This window comes from Haliotis rubra, unplaced genomic scaffold (assembly GCF_003918875.1).
Source record: "Haliotis rubra isolate DU_JTF1 unplaced genomic scaffold, ASM391887v1 Scf1266, whole genome shotgun sequence".
Taxonomy (NCBI): Eukaryota; Metazoa; Mollusca; class Gastropoda; order Lepetellida; family Haliotidae; genus Haliotis; species Haliotis rubra.
Window position 1 is genome coordinate 216,637 of NW_025765188.1, and position 19,901 is coordinate 236,537.

A 19,901-nucleotide genomic window follows, 5' to 3' on the forward strand; every position below is an offset into this window, starting at 1 on the left:
TCAAAAGTGATCCACCTCGTAGAGCACATGCAAAATATTTTACATGAGAATATATTCATTAACCCCTTTTCAGCAGATTCCAAACGTTCATGGCACTACTACTTCCCTGTGACTTTTGACTTGCCCTGCCTGACGAATTGCTGGTCAGCACAAGAGTATACATGCATCTGTTCAGTGGTCTGCAAACCAATTTCAAATGAAAACACAGCCTTCATCTGGAAAGTAAGCAATTAGCTCGCGCTATATACAGTTCGTTTGAAATGACAGACATGCTCGTCGGCCGGAATAGCTCAGTTGGGAGAGCGTTAGACTGAAGATCTAAAGGCCCCCGGTTCAATCCCGGGTTCCGGCACAGAGTGCAGGACTCTGGCGGCTGACCACATTTTTTTGCAGTCAGTTTAAGGGTTTATTCATCTCTGACCAGTTGTCAAAAGTGATCCACCTCGTAGAGCACATGCAAAATATTTTACATGAGAATATATTCATTAACCCCTTTTCAGCAGATTCCAAACGTTCATGGCACTACTACTTCCCTGTGACTTTTGACTTGCCCTGCCTGACGAATTGCTGGTCAGCACAAGAGTATACATGCATCTGTTCAGTGGTCTGCAAACCAATTTCAAATGAAAACACAGCCTTCATCTGGAAAGTAAGCAATTAGCTCGCGCTATATACAGTTCGTTTGAAATGACAGACATGCTCGTCGGCCGGAATAGCTCAGTTGGGAGAGCGTTAGACTGAAGATCTAAAGGCCCCCGGTTCAATCCCGGGTTCCGGCACAGAGTGCAGGACTCTGGCGGCTGACCACATTTTTTTGCAGTCAGTTTAAGGGTTTATTCATCTCTGACCAGTTGTCAAAAGTGATCCACCTCGTAGAGCACATGCAAAATATTTTACATGAGAATATATTCATTAACCCCTTTTCAGCAGATTCCAAACGTTCATGGCACTACTACTTCCCTGTGACTTTTGACTTGCCCTGCCTGACGAATTGCTGGTCAGCACAAGAGTATACATGCATCTGTTCAGTGGTCTGCAAACCAATTTCAAATGAAAACACAGCCTTCATCTGGAAAGTAAGCAATTAGCTCGCGCTATATACAGTTCGTTTGAAATGACAGACATGCTCGTCGGCCGGAATAGCTCAGTTGGGAGAGCGTTAGACTGAAGATCTAAAGGCCCCGGTTCAATCCGGGTTCCGGCACAGAGTGCAGGACTCTGGCGGCTGACCACATTTTTTGCAGTCAGTTTAAGGGTTTATTCATCTCTGACCAGTTGTCAAAAGTGATCCACCTCGTAGAGCACATGCAAAATATTTTACATGAGAATATATTCATTAACCCTTTTCAGCAGATTCCAAACGTTCATGGCACTACTACTTCCCTGTGACTTTTGACTTGCCCTGCCTGACGAATTGCTGGTCAGCACAAGAGTATACATGCATCTGTTCAGTGGTCTGCAAACCAATTTCAAATGAAAACACAGCCTTCATCTGGAAAGTAAGCAATTAGCTCGCGCTATATACAGTTCGTTTGAAATGACAGACATGCTCGTCGGCCGGAATAGCTCAGTTGGGAGAGCGTTAGACTGAAGATCTAAAGGCCCCCGGTTCAATCCGGGTTCCGGCACAGAGTGCAGGACTCTGGCGGCTGACCACATTTTTGCAGTCAGTTTAAGGGTTTATTCATCTCTGACCAGTTGTCAAAAGTGATCCACCTCGTAGAGCACATGCAAAATATTTTACATGAGAATATATTCATTAACCCCTTTTCAGCAGATTCCAAACGTTCATGGCACTACTACTTCCCTGTGACTTTTGACTTGCCCTGCCTGACGAATTGCTGGTCAGCACAAGAGTATACATGCATCTGTTCAGTGGTCTGCAAACCAATTTCAAATGAAAACACAGCCTTCATCTGGAAAGTAAGCAATTAGCTCGCGCTATATACAGTTCGTTTGAAATGACAGACATGCTCGTCGGCCGGAATAGCTCAGTTGGGAGAGCGTTAGACTGAAGATCTAAAGGCCCCCGGTTCAATCCCGGGTTCCGGCACAGAGTGCAGGACTCTGGCGGCTGACCACATTTTTTTGCAGTCAGTTTAAGGGTTTATTCATCTCTGACCAGTTGTCAAAAGTGATCCACCTCGTAGAGCACATGCAAAATATTTTACATGAGAATATATTCATTAACCCCTTTTCAGCAGATTCCAAACGTTCATGGCACTACTACTTCCCTGTGACTTTTGACTTGCCCTGCCTGACGAATTGCTGGTCAGCACAAGAGTATACATGCATCTGTTCAGTGGTCTGCAAACCAATTTCAAATGAAAACACAGCCTTCATCTGGAAAGTAAGCAATTAGCTCGCGCTATATACAGTTCGTTTGAAATGACAGACATGCTCGTCGGCCGGAATAGCTCAGTTGGGAGAGCGTTAGACTGAAGATCTAAAGGCCCCCGGTTCAATCCTGGTTCCGGCACAGAGTGCAGGACTCTGGCGGCTGACCACATTTTTTGCAGTCAGTTTAAGGGTTTATTCATCTCTGACCAGTTGTCAAAAGTGATCCACCTCGTAGAGCACATGCAAAATATTTTACATGAGAATATATTCATTAACCCCTTTTCAGCAGATTCCAAACGTTCATGGCACTACTACTTCCCTGTGACTTTTGACTTGCCCTGCCTGACGAATTGCTGGTCAGCACAAGAGTATACATGCATCTGTTCAGTGGTCTGCAAACCAATTTCAAATGAAAACACAGCCTTCATCTGGAAAGTAAGCAATTAGCTCGCGCTATATACAGTTCGTTTGAAATGACAGACATGCTCGTCGGCCGGAATAGCTCAGTTGGGAGAGCGTTAGACTGAAGATCTAAAGGCCCCCGGTTCAATCCCGGGTTCCGGCACAGAGTGCAGGACTCTGGCGGCTGACCACATTTTTTTGCAGTCAGTTTAAGGGTTTATTCATCTCTGACCAGTTGTCAAAAGTGATCCACCTCGTAGAGCACATGCAAAATATTTTACATGAGAATATATTCATTAACCCCTTTTCAGCAGATTCCAAACGTTCATGGCACTACTACTTCCCTGTGACTTTTGACTTGCCCTGCCTGACGAATTGCTGGTCAGCACAAGAGTATACATGCATCTGTTCAGTGGTCTGCAAACCAATTTCAAATGAAAACACAGCCTTCATCTGGAAAGTAAGCAATTAGCTCGCGCTATATACAGTTCGTTTGAAATGACAGACATGCTCGTCGGCCGGAATAGCTCAGTTGGGAGAGCGTTAGACTGAAGATCTAAAGGCCCCGGTTCAATCCGGGTTCCGGCACAGAGTGCAGGACTCTGGCGGCTGACCACATTTTTTGCAGTCAGTTTAAGGGTTTATTCATCTCTGACCAGTTGTCAAAAGTGATCCACCTCGTAGAGCACATGCAAAATATTTTACATGAGAATATATTCATTAACCCCTTTTCAGCAGATTCCAAACGTTCATGGCACTACTACTTCCCTGTGACTTTTGACTTGCCCTGCCTGACGAATTGCTGGTCAGCACAAGAGTATACATGCATCTGTTCAGTGGTCTGCAAACCAATTTCAAATGAAAACACAGCCTTCATCTGGAAAGTAAGCAATTAGCTCGCGCTATATACAGTTCGTTTGAAATGACAGACATGCTCGTCGGCCGGAATAGCTCAGTTGGGAGAGCGTTAGACTGAAGATCTAAAGGCCCCCGGTTCAATCCCGGGTTCCGGCACAGAGTGCAGGACTCTGGCGGCTGACCACATTTTTTTGCAGTCAGTTTAAGGGTTTATTCATCTCTGACCAGTTGTCAAAAGTGATCCACCTCGTAGAGCACATGCAAAATATTTTACATGAGAATATATTCATTAACCCCTTTTCAGCAGATTCCAAACGTTCATGGCACTACTACTTCCCTGTGACTTTTGACTTGCCCTGCCTGACGAATTGCTGGTCAGCACAAGAGTATACATGCATCTGTTCAGTGGTCTGCAAACCAATTTCAAATGAAAACACAGCCTTCATCTGGAAAGTAAGCAATTAGCTCGCGCTATATACAGTTCGTTTGAAATGACAGACATGCTCGTCGGCCGGAATAGCTCAGTTGGGAGAGCGTTAGACTGAAGATCTAAAGGCCCCCGGTTCAATCCCGGGTTCCGGCACAGAGTGCAGGACTCTGGCGGCTGACCACATTTTTTTGCAGTCAGTTTAAGGGTTTATTCATCTCTGACCAGTTGTCAAAAGTGATCCACCTCGTAGAGCACATGCAAAATATTTTACATGAGAATATATTCATTAACCCCTTTTCAGCAGATTCCAAACGTTCATGGCACTACTACTTCCCTGTGACTTTTGACTTGCCCTGCCTGACGAATTGCTGGTCAGCACAAGAGTATACATGCATCTGTTCAGTGGTCTGCAAACCAATTTCAAATGAAAACACAGCCTTCATCTGGAAAGTAAGCAATTAGCTCGCGCTATATACAGTTCGTTTGAAATGACAGACATGCTCGTCGGCCGGAATAGCTCAGTTGGGAGAGCGTTAGACTGAAGATCTAAAGGCCCCCGGTTCAATCCCGGGTTCCGGCACAGAGTGCAGGACTCTGGCGGCTGACCACATTTTTTGCAGTCAGTTTAAGGGTTTATTCATCTCTGACCAGTTGTCAAAAGTGATCCACCTCGTAGAATACATGCAAAATATTTTACATGAGAATATATTCATTAACCCCTTTTCAGCAGATTCCAAACGTTCATGGCACTACTACTTCCCTGTGACTTTTGACTTGCCCTGCCTGACGAATTGCTGGTCAGCACAAGAGTATACATGCATCTGTTCAGTGGTCTGCAAACCAATTTCAAATGAAAACACAGCCTTCATCTGGAAAGTAAGCAATTAGCTCGCGCTATATACAGTTCGTTTGAAATGACAGACATGCTCGTCGGCCGGAATAGCTCAGTTGGGAGAGCGTTAGACTGAAGATCTAAAGGCCCCGGTTCAATCCGGGTTCCGGCACAGAGTGCAGGACTCTGGCGGCTGACCACATTTTTTGCAGTCAGTTTAAGGGTTTATTCATCTCTGACCAGTTGTCAAAAGTGATCCACCTCGTAGAAATACATGCAAAATATTTTACATGAGAATATATTCATTAACCCCTTTTCAGCAGATTCCAAACGTTCATGGCACTACTACTTCCCTGTGACTTTTGACTTGCCCTGCCTGACGAATTGCTGGTCAGCACAAGAGTATACATGCATCTGTTCAGTGGTCTGCAAACCAATTTCAAATGAAAACACAGCCTTCATCTGGAAAGTAAGCAATTAGCTCGCGCTATATACAGTTCGTTTGAAATGACAGACATGCTCGTCGGCCGGAATAGCTCAGTTGGGAGAGCGTTAGACTGAAGATCTAAAGGCCCCCGGTTCAATCCCGGGTTCCGGCACAGAGTGCAGGACTCTGGCGGCTGACCACATTTTTTTGCAGTCAGTTTAAGGGTTTATTCATCTCTGACCAGTTGTCAAAAGTGATCCACCTCGTAGAGCACATGCAAAATATTTTACATGAGAATATATTCATTAACCCCTTTTCAGCAGATTCCAAACGTTCATGGCACTACTACTTCCCTGTGACTTTTGACTTGCCCTGCCTGACGAATTGCTGGTCAGCACAAGAGTATACATGCATCTGTTCAGTGGTCTGCAAACCAATTTCAAAAATATGTATCTGATGTGTGGGCATGTGTTTTGAAAGGCACCGATTGCTATGACGTAACAGTCCCAGATACTACTGAAGCAAAGGATTCTTGCAGAAACCGATGACTTGGTCATGGGAGATCAACACATCTCATTTAGACTTCTTCACAGTGACAGCGTGGTGGTGTCGTTTTGCATGCGGGAGGATGTAAAATAAACACCACCACTACTATCTAATAATGAAAGATAATGATATTCCTATGACAAGTCATCGATTTCTAAGAAATCCTCGGCAACTCAGGTTTCTGTTATCGCCAGCTGTCGGTGCCTTTCAGCACATCGTGACTTCCTGTGCGACCAGTTTTAACGTAGTACACCCGCAACTTTTATTGTCTCCAGCATGAACTCGGTGTGCGATAACTACGTGCACTGGCACCATTCGACAGATATCGGCTGGAAAATTTTGAGAATGAACTTTGCGCGAAACAACTGCTACGGCGAATTTCGCGCCGGTGTTCTTCACCTCGCTGCCGGGTGAGCTCGAACGCAGCTGACGACGATATCGAGAAAATGTCGCTGCGCACCTCGAGCTCAGGAGGAGTAACCGGCCTGTTTACATTGAAACGGTTTTGCAGTGCTGAACAGATGCATCGTATATACTGTGCTGACAGCTGACTAGTATAGAGGAGCGGGCTGAGTCAAGAAGTCACGGAAAGTAATGGCGTTGATCTGCTGAAAATTTAATGAATCTGTTGCGTAAAGCTATTTTTGCATGTGCTTCGGTGGTCGCGGTAACTGTTGAACGAATCAAACCATGACTGACTGCAAAATGATTAAGCCGCCGGGTCCGCTCTGTGGAACGGGATGAACCGGGCCTTTAATTCGTCTAACTTTTATTCGGCACCGTTATCTGGCTCATTCCGGAAACGAACTGTAGCTATGGCGCATTATTAACTTGCTTTCAGATGAAGGCTGTGTTTCGACCCCAGTGATTTTGCCTGGTACGAATGCATCGCTATACAACGTGGCGACCAGCTCTGATCGAGCCGAATGGTCAAAGTCACCGAAGTGCCATGGTGATTTGAAGTCTGCTGAAAGGTTGTGTCATTGCTCATGTAAAATATTTTGCGTATTGTGCGGATGGTCGCGACGGCTGATCGAAGATGAACCCTTGAGCTGACTGCCAAAATGATTAAGCCGAGTCCGCTGTGCCGGAACCGGGATTGAACAGGGTACAGATCTTTGATCTGGCTCTTCCCAACCGAGCAGCAACATGTTAGCGAACTGTATATAACGCATTGTTGCACTTTCCAGATGAAACGTTTCATTTGAAATTATTTTACTGTTCCGCAATTTAGTTCATCTTCTCTTTGTGCTTTGACGGTGACGAAGGCGCCAGGTAAATCTGCTGAAAAGGGTTGACAATTCGCATTCTTTCGTAATGAAGCTATTTTGCGGCCAACTCTACGAGTCGCACGACTTCTTTGGTCGAGATGAATAAACGAAACTTTGACTGCAAGGTGGTCGGCCTGCGCTTTCTGTGGAACCTAATTCGGTCTAACGCTGCTAACCGAGCTGACCGACGGCATGTCTGTTTCAACACCAACGGTAATTATTTCATTTGGTGGTTTGCGACCACTGATTTCATCATATATTTGTGCTGACCAAAGTCACGAGAAGTGGCCGTAACGGTTGAGTCTGCTGAAAAGAGATGATATCTGTTATAATGTGAAATATTTTGCGTATTAATACGAGGTGAACGGCTTTGATGTGAACAAACAGAGCGACTGCCAAAATGGCGGTCGTACGCTCCGCCGGAGACTGCCGTCTTCGGTCTAACGCTCTTTCAACGATAACTGGCGACGGCTACATCTCTCAGCTCATTTCAAACGGGCGATGGTACTTTCCAGATGAAGGCTTTGGCTGTTTTTCATTTGAAATTGTTTGCAATGAACGAATGCATACTCTTGGCTGACCAACAATTGGGCGGGCGAAGTCAAAATGCGGAAGGCCTCAACAATTATGAACGTTGAATCTGTAATGTAAATGTTGTATTAACTCTACGGTGGATCACTGACAACTGGTCGAAGGTAAACCCTTAGACTGACTGCAAAATGATCGCTTGCGCTCGGAACCGGTTCCGGGGGGCGCTTCGTCTTCGGTCTAACGCTATACAACTGGCCATTTCAGGCAGGCTAGCTATAGCGCGGTAGTACTTTCGAATTGAGCTGTGTTCATTTGTGGTTTGCAACCATAATTTGAATGCATAACATATACCCCGGTAGCGACCGGCAATTCAGGCGAACAGTCAATCACCGAAGGTAATGCCATGAACGTTTGGGTAATAAATAATAGGCTGTTTTGCGTAGTATCTGCAGTGGATCGCGACGGCGATCGAATGGTGGCAAACTGACTTTGCGAAATGATGATTAACGCGAATCTGCGCTTCTGAGCCGGGACTGCTGCTCTAACGCTAACTTTAACTATTTATTCAACCGTGTCTGTCATTCGGAAGCGAACTTTATTGTAACGCGGTATTATTTACTTTCAGATGAGCTTTGTGTTCGACCCCAGTGATTTTGCGAACCGCTGGTTTGAATGCGTAATATACTATTTGATGGCGACCAGCAATTCATCGGTGAAACGAGATCAAAAGTCACGAAGTAACCAGTGCCATGGTACGAATCTGGGGCAATGAACTATATTCTCATGTAAACCTTTGCGTATTGTGCTCTGCGAATTGGATCGCACGACAACTGGTCGAAGATGAACTGAACCGCTTAAACTGACTTAGCGAAAGAATAACCGGTCGGCCAGTACTGCGCTCTTGTGCTGGAACTTGAGACGAACCGGGGGTATCTTCGGTCTAACGCTCTTCTTTCCCCAACTTTAATTATTTTGGCCGTCTGTCATTTCAGGCTTGGCGAATGTGCTATGGCACTTGACTATTAACACTTTCAGAATGAAACATTTTCATTTGAAATTGATTTTGCGAACCGCTGAACGAATGCATGTATACTCTTCGTGGCGACCACAAACGAGGAGCGAGTGAAGTCAAAGTCACGAAATAATATTATGCATGGTGAATGGGTTAATGGTGTAGCGAAAATGTTTTGCGTAATCTACGGTGAATCGCACGATGACTGGTCGAGAATGAATAAATGACTTTGCGAAAAATCGGTCGGCCGCCGGAGTCCGCTTATTCTTGAACCGGGGCATCTTCGATTAACGCTCTTTATTTCATTATTCGGCTGTCATTTCGACGAACGCTATAGCGCGAACTAATTGCTGCTTTCAATGTTTTCGTTGGTACGTTTTGAATCACTGTTTCAGATGCGTCAGCGACAATTCGTCGGGCAAAGTACGAAGTCAAGAAGTCACGGAAGGCTAATGGTGCCATGAACGTTGAATCTGCTGAAAAGGGGTTAATGAATATATTCTCATGTTTTGCGTATTAATGCGATTAGTCGCGACGACTGGTCGAATGAATGAAACCCTTAGGCGTTTTGCAAAAAGTCGGTCGACCGCCGGTCTGCGCTCGTGCCGGAACCGAGGATTGAACGGGGGCCTTTAGATATCTTCGGTCTAACGCTCTGCTGAAGGTATTCCAACCGCGACAGCTGTCTATAATTTCAACGAGGCTTCGCTATATAGCGCGATATTGCTACTTTCAATGAAAACTGTGTTCATTTACGAAATTGGTTGCATTACACTGGTACAGATGCGTATTATACTGCTTGTGCTGACAACAATTAAATTATCAAGTCACGAAATAGTAGTGCCATGGTGTTGGAATCTGCTGAAAGGGTTAATAATCAACTGTTCTTTCATGTAGATGTTTTGCGTATTAACTTCTACGGTGAACGACGGCTGGTCGAAGACAGCAAACTGACGAAATATTGGTCGGCCGCCGAGTCCTGCCGGGATGAACCGAGACGCTGAATCTTCGGTCTGGCGCTTTCTTCCCCAACTGACTATTCCGGCCATTAATGTCGTTTCAAACGAACATATAACGCGACATTAACACTGGATAATTTCATTTGAGGCAGTTTTACCGAACCACTGAACAGATCGCATCAACTGTTCTCGGCAGTTCATCGGGCGAGGCAGATCAAGAGTCACGAAATGCCGTAATTTGGAACCTTTAACGAAAGGGTTAATGCTATTCTCGTAATAAATATTTTGCGTATTACGAATTGGATCGCACGACGGCTGGTCGAAATGAACAAACATATGACTGCGAAAATATTGACCGCCGGGTCACCGCTCTGTGCCGGAACCCGGAAGTTAACCGATTTCAATCTTCGGTCAACGCTTCTTCTGACTTCGTTGGCCATCTCGACTCATTTCAACGAACTTTAATATGACGCGGTAATTAACGCTTTCGAGATGAGCTGTTCTCGTTTCATTTGAGAATTGGTTTGCCGAACTGCGAAGACAGATAAATCATATTGTGACCGACGGTCATCGAACTGAAACTGAAGTCGCGAAAACAACAGTGCCGGGCGATCTGCTGAGGTTAATGAATCTGATGCTCATCAACGAAATCGCACGCTCTGCGGTGGATCGCGACGGCTGGTCGAGATGATCAAACCACAAACGATACTTATGACCGCCGGGATGCGCTTTCTGTCGCCGGAACCTGCCGGTGCTGAATCTGGCTCTTCCCCAACTGGTGACAATGTCTGTCGTTTCAAACGAACTATTATGGCGCGATGAACACTTTCGGATGAAAACGTGTTCATTTGAATTGTTTGCGAACTACTGAATGGGCTCATCTTCTCTTGATGACACGACCAGCTCGGTCTCGGGCGTGAATCAGAAGTCCGCAGAGGAAACAATGCCATCGGTGATCTGCTGAAAATAATTCTATTCTCATCGTAAAGTGTTTTGCGTGTCAGGATGGTTCGCTTTGACGGCTGGTCGAAGATGAATAAACGTAGGCTGTTCGCGAAAGTGGTCGACCTTGATCTGCGCTGGCGGAACCCGGATTGAACCGACACTGATCTCTGACTGACATTCGACCGACGTATCGTTCGAAACGAACTGGCTGTATCGCGCCGAGCTGAGCAGCACTTTCAGATGACAGTGTTTTCATTTGGTGATTTTGCGATACTAATTTTTGGGCTAAATGTATGCTGCGTGGCTGACGGCTGAGCGAATCAGAATGCGAAGGCTGTCAGTGCCATGGCGTTCCCGAAGTCTGCTGAGAAAGGGGCCAATGTGCCATGTAAAATATTTTGCGTATTGCTCTACGAGGTGGATGCGCACGACGGCACGGTCGAGATGAATAGTGACTTGCGAAAAACAATGATCGGCCGCCATGCCGGAGACGAACCGAATTTTATCTTCGGTCAACTCCCAACTGGCTTTATTCGGCAGCTGCATGTCTGTCATTTCAAACTTGAACAACGCGGCTAATTAACGCGCAATGTTCATTTGAGCAGTTTGCCGAACCACGAACAGATGCGTCAATGCTCTAACTGGCGACCGGCAATGCGTCGAGGCGAGAACTGAAGTCAAGAGTCGCGAAATTATTTCAGTGCCATGGTGATGCGAAGGGATTGATCACTTATTCATGTATATTTTGCGTAATGGATGCACGACGGCGGTCGAGATGAATAACCCGCAAGTGACGTCGAGAACGCTGAATCTTCGGTTAACGCTTTCTGCAACAATTCCGGCCGTTTTGGCTGTATCATTTTCAAGCAGGCTTGTATACCAGCGCCCGGTAATTGCACTTTCGAGATGAACTTTGTGTTTTCATTGCGAACTTCGCTGAATCTTCTTTGTGCTGATACGGCAGTCGTTTAGTGGTGCCATCGGCGTTTGAAGGTTAATCGATATATTCTCGTAAATGTTTTTGCGTAATGCAGTGGTTTGACAACTGGTCGAAGATGAATAAACCCGACTTTGAAATGGTCGGCCGCCGAGTGCTCTGCCGGGGCGAAGTTGAACAGATAACCGGTCAACTCTACCAACTGTCCGACGACCGTATCTGTCATTTCAAACGAGCTTTATTTTATTATTAACACTTTTCCGAATGAATTTGAGAACCCGGTTTTGTTTGAATGTCTTTATATACTTCGTGGCTGACCGTTCATCGTCGAAAGTCACGAGACGAATGCCCAATGAACGTTTACGGAATACTGCTGAAAGAGGTTATCGAATATGATATAAATGGCAAATATTTTGCGTATTATACCGAGTGGATCGCACGACGGCTTCGAAGATGAATAAACCATAGGCGCTGACTTGCGAATATTGATTCGGCCGCCGGTCTGTGCGGGAACCGGGGCGCACAGATCTTCGATCTTTAACCTTCTCCCCAATTCCGGCAGGCAATGTAATGGGCTGGAAAGCAACTTTAACGCTATAGCGCGGAAAAACTGAACACTTTTCAGATGAACTGTGTTTTCGTTGTGGTTGCAGGCGATGCATCTTTATTCATCGAGGTAATCAAAGTCACGAAGCTGTGAATGCCGTAACGTTTACGAATCTTAACTGAAAAGAATTTGTCAACTATGATATAAGCCAGATATTTTTGCGTGGTAACCGGTGAATCGCGATCGATGAATAAACCCTTGGAAGCTGACATAGTAATGGTCGGCCGCGGAATCTGCATATTAGCGGGCGGTTGAGCCGAGGCTAACGCTCTGGCGAGCTATTCCGGCCGTTTTGACGTAATTTCCAACGAAGGCTTATATAGCATTATTGCTTTCAGATGGTATCGTTTCATTGAAACCAGATAATACTCTTTATTGGCGACCAGCTCGATATCGGGCGAAACGGAATCAAAGTCACCGGAAAGCGCAGTGGTGCCGCCGGAATCTGCTGGTGTCGAATCTATTCTCGTAATGGCATGTGCTCGTGGTTAACTGGTCGAAAATAAACCTTAGGCTGACTGCAAAATGGTCGGCCACCGAGTCCCCATGTGCCGGAACCAGAGATTGAACCGGGGAATTAGATGCTCGTCTAACGCTTTCGGCTTATTCCGGCCATTGTATGTCTGTTTCAAACGGCTTTAATATTTACTTTCAGATTAATTTTATTCATTTGAGAACAGTTTGCGAACACTGGTGAATGCGTAATACTCTTTATTAGCTGACCGGCGCAATTCTCGAGCCGAGCTGGCTGAGGAAGCCAATTATATGAACGTTGGAATCTGCTGAGGGGTTGTGGAATGTGTTCGCCGTGGTAAAGATGTTTTTGCGTAGTAACCAGTGGTCACTGACAACTGGTCGAAGATGAATAAAACCCTTAGGCGCTGACGAAGTGATTCAAACCGCCGGAAGTCACCTTTCTGTGCCGGAGCCGAGACCGAGGAACCGCCGGTCTAACGCTCTCCCCAACGTATTCCGGCCGACGGCGTATACTACTCAGGCGAACTTTAACGCGACTGAATACCGAATGAACTGTGTTTTCATTTGAGTGGTTTCGCATGTACTCTTGTTGTGGCGACCAGCAATTCGTCGAGGTGAAGTCAAAGTCACGAAGAAGTGGGCGATCTGCTGAAAAGGGTTAATCGATATATTCTCATCAATAGCTGTTTGTCTTTCCGGTGGATGCGCACGACGGCTGGTCGGAAAATGAATAAACCGCTGACTTTGCAAATAACCGCCGGTCCGCGGAACAGGACCGAATTTTAATCTTCGATATTACAACTATTTATTCGGCTGCGACGTATCTGTCATTTCAAGCGGCCGTACATAGCGCGGTATTAACGCTTTCGGATATTTCATTTGAGAATTGTTTGCGAACCGCTTCAATTTTGAATGCATCAATACGCTGATGGCACGACCGGCAATTCGTCGAGCAGTAATCTATATTCAGTGCTGCATGAACGACCTTTGAAAGAGGTTAATCTGTATTCTCATGTAGCTATTTTTGCGTAATCTTCGAACTTTTGACTTTGATAAACCCTTAAAACTGACTGCTGTAATGGTCGGCTTATGATCCTGTGCCGGAACGGTTAACCGGGCCTTCAGATATCTTCGATCTTCTCCCCAACTATTATTCCACCGACGGTAATCTGTCATTTCGGAAGCAGGCTGTACTGGCAGTATTGCTTGCGCACCGAATGAAACTTTATTTGTTTTCATTTGAAGTGTTTGCGAACTACGCTGAACAGATCATCATACTCTACGACCAACAGTCGTCGGTATCCAAGTCGAAGGAAATATTGATGCCATGTTTGAATCTGCTGAAAAGAGGTTAATCGAAGCCTATATTCTCATGTAAGAATATTTTGCGTAATAGCGGTGGATCTTTGACAACTGTCGAGACTCGAATAAACAGCAAACTGACTGCGGTCGGCCGCCGGAGTCCTGCGCTAATGCCGGAACCGGATTGAACCGAACCTTTAGATCAACCTTTCTCCCAATATTCCGGCACCGACGGCGTAATCTGTCGTTGAACGTATATGGCGCGGTAATTGCTTACTTCCAGATGAAGGCGCTGTCGATTTTCATTTGAGAACCGGTTTGCATTGCTGGTGCGTAACCATACTGTTAGCTGATAACTTTATTCTCGAGCCAGTCATCTGCTGAAGGTTAATGAATCTACTCATGTAGATATTTTTGCGTAGTAGCACGAATTGGTTTGACAACTGTCGAAGATAACAAACCCGCTTGACTGACGCGAAAAGGTCGACCGCCCGAGTCCTGCGCTCTGTGCCGGAACCCGGATGAATTCGTTAACGCTACAACATTTATTCCGGCGACGGTATATCTGTCATTTCAAACGAACTGTAGCGCGATAATTGCTTTCCGAAGATGAAAGCTGTGTTTTCATTTGAGAACGGTTGCGAACCGAATTGATGCGTAACATATTTCTTATTAGCTGACGGCAATTCGTCGGGCAGGGGCGAATCAAAGTCACCGAATGGTGCCATGGTGAATCTGCTGAAGGGTTGATGAATGCTGATATAAATAATAAATATTGGCGAATTAGTCCTTTTGACGGCTGGTCGAAGATCGAATAAACCCTTGAAGCTGAAGGTCTACGCTCTGACCAACCGGAACCGAAGTTCCGGTCTTCGGTCAACATATTCGACAATATGAAACCGAAGCGAACTTTGTATATAGCGCGACTATTGCTGCTTTCGGATGAAGACTTTATTGTTTTCATTGAAACGGTTTTATGTTTCTACTGAATCATGTCGTCGAACGAATACGGAATCAAGGTCACCGAAGGCTAATGGTGCCATGGTGTTGGAATCTGCTGAAAGGACCCGATATTTATATTCTCGTAAGGCTATTTTGCGTATTTCACGAGGTGGATCACGACGACGGTCGAAATGAATAAACCCTTAGGCTTTGCGAAAATGGTCGGCCGCCGGGCATATTGCCGGAACGGGCTGCGAGGAGAATATCTTCGGTCAACGCTTCCCCAACAGTGACCGACGGCGTATCGCTCGTTTCAAACGAATATAACGCGATAATTTACTTTCGAATGAAGGCTGTGTTTTCATTTGAAATTGATTTTGCGAACCACTGGTGGATATCCTGCTGACCATCGAACGAAACAGTCTGAGAAAGCGGTGCGTTTGTTGAATCTGAAAGGATCCAGTAATTCGCGATTCTTTCATGTACTTGCGTATTACGGTGGTCCACGACGGCTGATTAGGGATGAATGGAAGCCGGCCAAGCGACTGCGAAAATGGTCGGCAGCCGAGAATCGCTTTCTGAACCGGTGCTTCGAGCTGCGTCTTCGATCAACTTTCTCCCCAACTGTCCGTGACGGATGTCTGGCTCATTTCAGGAAACGGGCTGCCTATAGCGCGTACTTTCGATGAGCTGTTTTCATTGTGATTTTGCCAGCGTTTATAATTTCAGATGCGCTCGCTGATGGCGACCGAATAGGCGAGCAAGTCAAAGTCACGAAATAATATGCATGGCTGAACTGAATCTGCTGAGGTTAATGAATGCTGTTCTCATGTAAAGTATTTTGCGTAATGCTCTACGAGTGGATCACGACAACTGGTCGAATAAACCAGCAAACTGACTGCAGAAGCTAATGATCGGCCGCGGGAATCCTGCGCTCTGCCAGGCGAACGAGCTACTTCTTCGGTCTAACCTTCTCCCAACAGTATTCCGGCTGCGACATCTGTCGACGAACTGTATATAGCGCGAGCTATTAACACTCAGATGAAACTGTGTTTCATTGAGAACCGGACCTGCTCATAATTGTTCATCTTATTAACTGACCAGCGAAACAATCAAAGTCACGAAATATTTCAGTGCCATGTGCTTCGGAATCTACTGAAAAGAGGACCAATAATTCTCGATACCGTATAAAGCAGCACATGTCTTCTACGAGTGTCACTGACAACTGAAGATGGGTAAACCAACAAACTGTTTTCTATGGTCGGCCCGGAACCCGGGACCGAGAGAGACTGAAGATCTTCCAGTCTGCGCTTCTCCCAACTATTCGACATTGTTATCTCAAGCGAACTGTAGCGGTAACACTTTCCAGATGGCTGTCATTGGTTGCAATATAATTTCATCTTCAATGCTTGTTTCAGCAATTCGGGCAAAATATCATGCCATGGTATTGGAAATCTGCTGAAAAAGGTTAATGATATATTCTCATGTAAAATATTTGCGTAGCTCTGCAGAGATTGGACCACTTTGACAACTGGTCGAGATGAATAAACCCTTAAACTGACTGCAAAAATGTGGTCAGCCGCCAGAGTCCACTCACCATTGCGGAACCCGGGATTGAACGAGAAATCTTCGTCAGTCCTAGCGGCTCTCCCCAGCTGGGCTATTCCGGCCGACAGGCATGTCTGTCATTTCAAGCGAACTGTATATGGCGCGAGCTGATTACTTTCAGATGAAGGCTGTGTTTTCCATTTGAAATTGGTTTTGCAGACCACTGAACAGATGCATGTATGCTCTTGTGCTGACCAGCAATTCGTCAGGCAGGGCAAGTCGAAAGTCACGAAGAATGTAGTGCCATGAACGTTTGGAATCTGCTGAAAGGGTTAATGAATATGATACTCATGTAAAATATTTTGCATGTGCTCTACGGGTGGATCGCGACAGCTGGTCGAGATGAATAGAGCCCTTAAACTGACCAAAATGTGGTCAGCCATGAGAGTCCTACTCTGTGCGGAACCCGAGTTGAACCAGGGCCTTTAGATCTTCAGTCTAACGCTCTCCCAACTGAAATTCCGGCCCGACGAGCATGTCTGTCATTTCAAGAGTAGACTGTATATGGCGCAGGCTATTGTACTTTCAGATGAAGGCTGTGTTTTCATTTTGGAGTGGACTTTGAACCACTGAACAGATACATGTATACTCTTGTGTGCTGACCAGCAATTCGTCAGCCAAGAACAAGTCAAGTCACAGGGGAAGTAGTAGTGCCATGAACGTTTTGGAATCTGCTGAAAGAGTTAATGAATATATTCTCATGTAAATGTTTGCATGTGCTCTACGGGTGGATCACTTTTGACAACTGGTCAGAGATGAATAAACCCTTAAACTGACTGCAAAAATGTGGTCAGCCGCCAGAGTCCTGCGCTCTGTGCCGGAACCGAGATTGAACCGAGACGCCAGAGATCCTTCCAGTCTAACGCTCTCCCAACTGAGCTATATTCCGGCCGACGAGCATGTCTGTCGATTTCAAACGCAGACTGTATAGCAAGCGCGAGCTAATTTGCTTACTTTCCAGATGAAGGTTTAATGAACTTTCATTTTGAGAATTGTTTTTGCAGACCACTGAACAGATGCATGTGCTTATACTGCTTATTGCTGACCCTTGCAATGAAATCCAGGCGGGGGCAAAGTCAAAAGTCACAGAAGTAGTAGATGCCATGGAACGTTTTGGGGTCTAACAAGAAAGGGGTTGTAATGAATATATTCTCATGCCGGAAATATTTTTGCATGTGCTCTACGAAAGCAATTGGATCTTTTGACCAACTGGTCAGAGATGAATATCTCGGCCTTAAAACTGACTGCAAAATGTGGTCCAGCCCTTGAAGTCCTTGCACTCTCATGCCGGAACCAGGATTGAACCAGGGCGCTTAGATCTTCAATTAACTCTCCCCAGCTGAGGCTATTCCGGCGCGAGCAGAGCATGTCACCTGTCATTTCAAACAGCTTCGCGCCATATAGCGCGAGCTAATTGCTTCTTTCCAGATGAAGGCTGTGTTTCATTTAGAGTTGTTTTGCAGACCACTGAACAGATGCATGTATACTCTTGTGCTGACCTTTGGCAATTCATTCAGCAGGGACAAGTCAAAAAGTCACAGAGAGTAGTATTAGTGCCATGAACGTTTTGGAATCTGCTGCAAGAAAGGGGGTTAATGAATATATTCTCATGTAAAATATTTTGCATGTGCTCTACGAGGTGGATCACTTTTGACAACTGGTCAGAGATGAATAAACCCTTAAACTGACTGCAAAAATGTGGTCAGCCGCCAAGAGTCTCTGCACTCTGTGCGGCAACCAGGATTGAACCAGGGGCCTTTAGATCTTCAGTCTAACGCTCTCCCCAACTGGAAGCCTATTCAAGCCGAGCAGAGCATGTCTACATGCATTTCCGGAAACGAACTGTATACCTAGCGCGAGGCTAATTGCTTACTTTCAGATGGAAGGCTGTGTTTTCATTTTGGGGGTGGTTTACAGACCACTGAACAGATGCATGTACTCTTGTGCTGACAGCAATTCGTCAGGCAGAACGGAAGTCAAAAGTCACAGGGGAAGTAGTAGTGCCATGAACGTTTGGAATCTGCTGAAAGGGGTTAATGAATATATTCTCATAGATATTTTGCGTAATGCTTCTCTACGAAGGTGGATCCCTTTTGACAACTGGTCAGAGGATAGACCGACACTTAAACTGACTGCAAAATGTGGTCAGCCGCCAGAGTCCTGCACTCTGTGCCGGAACCCAGGATTGAACCGGGGGCCTTTAGATCTTCAGTCTAACGCTCTCCCAACTGGGCTATTTCGGCCGGCAGGCATGTCACCATTTCAAACGAACTGTATATGGCGCGAGGCTAATTGCTTACTTTCCAGATGAAGGCTGTGTTTCATTTGAAGTGGTTTACACAGACCACTGAACAGATGCATGTATACTCTTGTGCTTTGACCAGCAATTCGTCAGGCAGAACCCGAGTCAAAGTCACAGGGGGAAGTAGTAGTGCCATGAACGTTTGGAATCTGCTGAAGGGGTTAATGAATATATTCTCATGCTTAAAATGTGCATGTGCTCTACGAGTGGATCCCTTTTGATAGCCTGGTCAGAGATGAATAAACCCTTAAACTGACTGCAAAATGTGGTCAATAGCGAGTCCTGCACTCTGTGCGGAACCAAGGATTGAACCAGGGGCCTTGCAGATCTTCAGTCTAACGCTCTCCCAGCGCAGGCTATTCAGCCGACGGGCATGTCACAATGGAAACGAACTGTATATAGCGCGAGCTAATTGCTTACTTTCCAGATGAAGGCTGTGTTTTCATTTTGAAATTGGTTTGCAGACCACTGAACAGATGCATGTATGCTCTTGTGCTGACCAGCAATTCGTCAGGCAGGGCAAGTCAAAGTCACAAGGAAGTAGTAGTGCCATGAACGTTTGGAATCTGCTACAAAGGGGTTAATGAATATATTACTCATGTAAAATATTTTTGCATGTGCTCTACGAGGTGGATCGCACAACTGGTCAGAGATGAATAAACCCTTAAACTGACTGCAAAAATGTGGTCAGCCGCCAGAGTCCTGCTCTGTGCCGGAACCAGGATTAGCGAACCGGGGGCGCAGATCTTGATCTAACGCTCTCCCAACTGAGCTATTCCGGCCGACAGGCATGTCTGTCATTTCAAACGAACTGTATATAGCTGGAGCTAATTGCTTACTTTCAGATGAAGGCTGTGTTTTCATTTGGGGTGGTTTACTAGCCACTGAACAGATGCATGTACTCTTGTGCTGACCAGCAATTCGTCAGGCAGGGCAAGTCAAAGATCACAAGGGGAAGTAGTAGTGCCATGAACGTTTGGAATCTGCTGAAAAGGGGTTAATGAATATATTCTCATGTAAAATATTTTGCATGTGCTCTACGAGGTGGATCCTTTTTGACAACTGGTCAAGAGATGAATAAACCCTTAAACTGACTACCAAAAATGTGGTCAGCCGCCAGAGTCCTGCACTCTGTGCCCGGAACCAGGACCGGGGGCAGCGTACGTAATGGCA

The 19,901-nt window shown here is 45.7% G+C and overlaps 14 non-coding genes across 14 annotated transcripts; 13 read left to right on the top strand and 1 right to left on the bottom strand.

Annotated features, from left to right (window-relative positions):
* Nucleotides 1–279: 279 nt before the first annotated feature.
* On the top strand, nucleotides 280–352 carry Trnaf-gaa. Its single transcript has one exon. It is a non-coding gene; the product is annotated as a tRNA-Phe (tRNA).
* Nucleotides 353–706: 354 nt separating this feature from the next.
* On the top strand, nucleotides 707–779 carry Trnaf-gaa. The gene has a single exon. It is a non-coding gene; the product is annotated as a tRNA-Phe (tRNA).
* Nucleotides 780–1,133: 354 nt separating this feature from the next.
* On the top strand, nucleotides 1,134–1,204 carry Trnaf-gaa. Its single transcript has one exon. It is a non-coding gene; the product is annotated as a tRNA-Phe (tRNA).
* A 352-nt stretch (nucleotides 1,205–1,556) lies between these two features.
* Nucleotides 1,557–1,628, top strand: Trnaf-gaa. The gene has a single exon. It is a non-coding gene; the product is annotated as a tRNA-Phe (tRNA).
* A 352-nt stretch (nucleotides 1,629–1,980) lies between these two features.
* Nucleotides 1,981–2,053, top strand: Trnaf-gaa. The gene has a single exon. It is a non-coding gene; the product is annotated as a tRNA-Phe (tRNA).
* Nucleotides 2,054–2,407: 354 nt separating this feature from the next.
* Nucleotides 2,408–2,479, top strand: Trnaf-gaa. Its single transcript has one exon. It is a non-coding gene; the product is annotated as a tRNA-Phe (tRNA).
* Nucleotides 2,480–2,832: 353 nt separating this feature from the next.
* Nucleotides 2,833–2,905, top strand: Trnaf-gaa. Its single transcript has one exon. It is a non-coding gene; the product is annotated as a tRNA-Phe (tRNA).
* A 354-nt stretch (nucleotides 2,906–3,259) lies between these two features.
* On the top strand, nucleotides 3,260–3,330 carry Trnaf-gaa. The gene has a single exon. It is a non-coding gene; the product is annotated as a tRNA-Phe (tRNA).
* A 353-nt stretch (nucleotides 3,331–3,683) lies between these two features.
* On the top strand, nucleotides 3,684–3,756 carry Trnaf-gaa. Its single transcript has one exon. It is a non-coding gene; the product is annotated as a tRNA-Phe (tRNA).
* A 354-nt stretch (nucleotides 3,757–4,110) lies between these two features.
* On the top strand, nucleotides 4,111–4,183 carry Trnaf-gaa. Its single transcript has one exon. It is a non-coding gene; the product is annotated as a tRNA-Phe (tRNA).
* A 354-nt stretch (nucleotides 4,184–4,537) lies between these two features.
* Nucleotides 4,538–4,610, top strand: Trnaf-gaa. Its single transcript has one exon. It is a non-coding gene; the product is annotated as a tRNA-Phe (tRNA).
* Nucleotides 4,611–4,963: 353 nt separating this feature from the next.
* On the top strand, nucleotides 4,964–5,034 carry Trnaf-gaa. Its single transcript has one exon. It is a non-coding gene; the product is annotated as a tRNA-Phe (tRNA).
* A 354-nt stretch (nucleotides 5,035–5,388) lies between these two features.
* Nucleotides 5,389–5,461, top strand: Trnaf-gaa. The gene has a single exon. It is a non-coding gene; the product is annotated as a tRNA-Phe (tRNA).
* A 13,135-nt stretch (nucleotides 5,462–18,596) lies between these two features.
* On the bottom strand, nucleotides 18,597–18,669 carry Trnaf-gaa. Its single transcript has one exon. It is a non-coding gene; the product is annotated as a tRNA-Phe (tRNA).
* Nucleotides 18,670–19,901: the final 1,232 nt, after the last annotated feature.